At 33.9% G+C, this 4,836-nt stretch overlaps 1 long non-coding RNA gene across 1 annotated transcript; it reads left to right on the top strand.

The window, feature by feature from the left end:
• Window positions 1-3,503: 3,503 nt before the first annotated feature.
• On the top strand, window positions 3,504-3,827 carry LOC130903039 (uncharacterized). The gene is made up of 2 exons (XR_009060526.1): window positions 3,504-3,716; window positions 3,769-3,827. It is a non-coding gene; the product is annotated as an uncharacterized LOC130903039 (long non-coding RNA).
• The last annotated feature ends 1,009 nt before the right edge of the window (window positions 3,828-4,836 follow it).

Here is a 4,836-nt window from a genome sequence, read left to right as displayed (position 1 = left end):
AGTGATGATTATTTCATAAAATACGTGAGAACAATTTGTGTGCTGCATTTACTACTACTACCACGCACACTCACTATTACCGCGTATAATTTGATTTCAAATGGTTAGTTAATTGAATTAGTAACTCACTAAAGGCATTGAAAAAAATATGGAATTTGATCCATTTGGTCGAAAGATACAAAAAACTACAGGAAGAGGTGATTCAACTGTTTTTGGTATTTGTAATAACTGCAAATCATCAATGGATTATTTCTTGTAGGAAATACTAGCTATAATAATTCAGACTGATTTAGAACAATTTTCAAATTCAGTGGTAAGTTCAGTAATTACTCATTTTGTACTGGATATTGTGAACAATTTAAAATTTTTGTATCTCTTAGATAAACCCCAACAAATTGGTATTGTGTGTTACATAACCCTAAAGTGATGAAAACGTTATTTTGGAGTAGGTAACCTCAAATATTTGAGAATCCCAAAGTGGGGGGGTTATTGTCTTCCCCGATTTGAACTATACGACGATGTATTTATAAGTTGGTAGCCTAGACCAGTTCCATGCATAAACAAAATATTGCGTTACCATAGCATACCGAACAATAACTTATTAAAAGTGTCAGTGTTAAGTTTTACGTCAAAAACGTAAACCAGAGTTACGCAATAAATTGAAAGAAAAAATATGTCCACCGAAAATGTGAAAATCGAAAAATTGGAGTATCGAGCCATCATCAAGTACCTGTATTTAGAAGCGTTAAGAGGTGAGCAGATTTACGAGGTAAATTTTCCATTGAAGATGATGACCGATCGGGAAGGCCAGCCCTGTGTCAGTCCTCGAAAATATCGATACAGTTTATGACAACAAAGCAACAATGGATGGAATGGCGACACTCTGGTTTTCCCAGACCTAAGGAGTTTCGTGTTCAAAATTGTGCTAGAAAAGTTCTTACTCCAGTTTTTTGGGATTGCCATGGAGTAATCATGATTGATTTTTTTAATAAGTGTAGAACAATAACTGGAGATTACTATCCGACATTACTGATCACTCAACTGAAAAAAAGTTCAATAGGTCGTAAATTTTCTCCCAACGATGAGGTAATAAAAGGTGTGGAGGTCTTGTTGCGTAATAAAATATTTTGTCATTGAAATTTTGTTTGGTTTTATAGTAGGCTAAGAATTTTTCAATACATCCTCGTATCACCACAGAACTTCATAACGCAATAAATAACTAAATGATTTTCTTGGTTGTCTAGGGTTCTTTTCTGCTTAAAACGCCGGTTAGAAAGAAAACACTGTTATTACAGAATTTGCGCCTCGCCGTAGGATGGAGTAGAGCAATAATCTCGATCCTACATTGGGCCATTCTGCTCAGAATCCGCCTCGGAATCGTCTCTTTCATAGCTGACCCATGGATTTATATATTCAGCGCATGTTGTCGTTCGATTCGTGATCTCCGATTTTAACAACGTCATATCTATCATTTTCTTTAACCTTAACAATTTCGTGTGGATCTAAAAATTTTCTCTTTAATTTTGGATCAGATGTATATACTTCAAAGGGTGTGGTAGTTATGCTTCGCTGATAGGTCGAATTAGAGGCAGTCTGTACTTTGTCAACGTATTTGTACCACTTTCCTGGCTCTTCAAAACTGTGATTTGTTAAGATTGGTATAAGGGTCCTATTTGCCCTTTCCGCTTGTCCATTACCTCGTGGGACTCCACAAGTTGTTGACGCATGTTTAATATTTTCTTCTCGGCAATATAATTCGAATTCTTCAGAACGGAACGCGGATCCTCTGTCAGATATTATCATTGACGGGTTTCCAAATATTTTACGCTCACAACATATCACTTCTTTCGTCGTCGTTGATTTTGTTGATTTTAGGATGAAGCATTCCTTCTTTCTTTCGTACAGGACGAAGTGATATATTTTACGCTATTTTTCAAGACAACATGTCACTTCTTTCGTCGTGGTTGATTTTGTTGGATAAAGCCACACAAATTTGAAAAAGTCATCAACTATCACAAAAATGTGCTGATAATTTTTTTGTTCACTTCATTGGTCCTATTTGGTCGACGTAATACGTCTCTAGCGGACCTTTTAGTTTTTGTATAGGATGAAGCATTCATTCTTTCTTTCCTTCCTTTTTATTCCATAATATACAAGGTATACAGTTATTTTTAATCGTTTCTATTTTGTCTTTTAGTCTTGGTATGTAAAATTCCTTGTTTACTACTCCTTGTGTTTTTTTCTTTCAAAAATTTCCTATCTCGTGGACTTTTATTATTATTTTTTAAATCTGCATGTTCTTTGGAATGACAAGTAATTTTAATCCATTATCGTATTTATACAATATATCATGCTCTAAATAAAAATCTTCATACTCTTCGGTAGTCAAAATCATTTTTATCGCCATCTGCCTACATCGTCTATACTCAATTTCATACTGAAATTCTTCTAGCATCAGGGCCCATCGTGCAACTCCTGTTGTAAGGTCCCTTTTCTCCATGGTTTTTATGAATGCATTACAGTCTGTAACTATTTTAAATTTCGTTCCTAGCAAGTAGATTCGGAATTTCTTCACACTTTTAATAATGGCGAGTATTTCGAGCTCATAGCTTGTATACTTCATCTCTGCAGGGGTCGTCTTTCTACTCATGTAGTATATCCGGTGAAGCTTCGAATCGTCACTAGATCGCTGCTAAAAGAATGCTCAATAACTATGTATATTTGCATAGGTGTGTAGTTATGATTGGGACTTGTTTGTCACTTACTATGTATCCTAAAAATTTTACCTCGGTTTTCAACAGTTGACACTTTTTCTTTTTCATTTCTAGTCCATATTCTGCAGCTGTCTTTAATACAAGTTTTAGTCTTTCTATCCCCTCTTCTTCGTTCGCACTCAAGATGATAACATGTAGTATATAACGTACATTCCTGCAGTCAACTCCCTGAAGACATGAGCGATGAATCGTTGGAAAACTGCTTGACTACTACTTCCAAATGGACATTTCATAAACTCGTACTGACCAATCGGCGTTACAAAAGAAGTATATTTTGTGCTCTTGCTTCAACAGGTACATGAAAAAATCCATTTTTCAAATCAAGGGTGCTGAATATCCTTGCTCTCTGTAAGCTGTCTAGGACATCTTCAATAAGGGGAAATGGAAATCTATCGCGTATTATATTTTTGTTTAATTTTCGATAATCGCAACAAATTCTGGTTCGGCCATCTCCTCGGTTCGCCGTCATAAGAAAAACAAATGTAAAACTTTTATAACTTTGAGTTTTGCCTGCGTAATTTTGTGACCAATTCTATCTACAGAACTTAACGTTGTCATGATTAAATTAAAAGATTTATTCTATGCAAAATATATACATTTTGAAAAAAAAATAGAAGAAAATAACTCTTTGTCTTTCGTTTATTAAAACTTAATCCTCTACCTTTCTACTCAGAAGACAAATATGTCGTTTTTACAGCAAAAGAAAAAACAAAATTATCATCTGGACTTGGAATAATAAAAGGAATATGAACAGTGTAGTCTTCTTTAAATTAGCAGGTTTGTCGTAACACTTTATTTTACAATGTTCTGCTATTGCGTACAGCTCTAATGATCAATTTAACAACGGAAAGTATATTAGAAGAAGAGCAATCACAAATTGAATGTAGTGGAAAAGCCAGTCCTTCATCAAGTGGTTTTGAGGATAAATTTGCGAATGAAGAGGTAAGATGAAAATACCAATTTTAAATATAGTAATTTTTAAATTTGTCTGTAGGAAAATGTTGCATCTGGTGATCTGATAGAAAAAACCAATCGCAATCAAGCAGAATATAAGGATACAGAAAAAAATTAAAAAGTAGCAGAATAAATAATAAATGAAATTAGTGATTCTAGAACTACTGAGAATATTGACAATACTCCATCTATTAGTATAACAATCAATAATATGAGTAGTTCAATTGATTCTCCGCTAAATTGGACATTGATCGCTGATTCCTCACAATTGTAACCAGATTTTGTGAAATTAGGATAAAACAATTGGATTATTTATGGAAACTCTAGTTCGAAATACACTTTGATTAGATAATGTTCGCCAAAAGCTCCGGGATTAGAATGTTCTATGACTTTGTTCAATAACCGTCGATCAGATCCGGGTATTTAAATTTCCATAGATAGTGAATATTCATATCATTATATTTGTAATTTGGATTGTAAATAAAGTGAATTCGACTTATATTTTGGATTGATTGATGTCTTATACCTAGTTATTTTCAAACTAAAACTATTTAGATAATGTTTCTGTTTGCCATTGAATACGAGAATTATTCAGAAAATGGGAAAGTTATGAAATTAAGAAAAGTTACTTCACACACTGACGCTAAATATCCATAGGCTTCTTCAAGATTTTTGCCAACAAAAACCGTTTCGCAGATTGTACCTCAATTAAGCTTATTCCAATTATTAAATGATGGTTTCATGTTGTGTCCAAAACGTATCATATAGAACATGAAATTATAGATGCAACTGGGAGTTGTTTCGTCCAAGGAAATTTTATAGTAAATCTAGCTTCAGAATTCGCGCTGGAGTAAATCGAATCGAAAAAAGTCTAGAGTTTTTCACAATAATGGCAGATGAAAATGAGTGGAATAATTAAGAAAGCCCAAACCGGAATTTCCAAGATGTAACTTCTTGCAGTATACAGCAACTTTCCATATCTCCGATTGAATTGAGCCAGGTAAATATAGTTTTCAAAGACACTGTGTAAAACAAGATGTATAGAAATGCTCGAAGCAGTGTTGACCTTAATGAAACAACTTCCTGCATTCCCCGCTCTTCTAGAAGC

This window comes from Diorhabda carinulata, chromosome Y (assembly GCF_026250575.1).
Source record: "Diorhabda carinulata isolate Delta chromosome Y, icDioCari1.1, whole genome shotgun sequence".
Taxonomy (NCBI): Eukaryota; Metazoa; Arthropoda; class Insecta; order Coleoptera; family Chrysomelidae; genus Diorhabda; species Diorhabda carinulata.
Note: the sequence above shows the minus strand (reverse complement) of the source record. Positions and strands in the feature narration are given on the sequence as shown.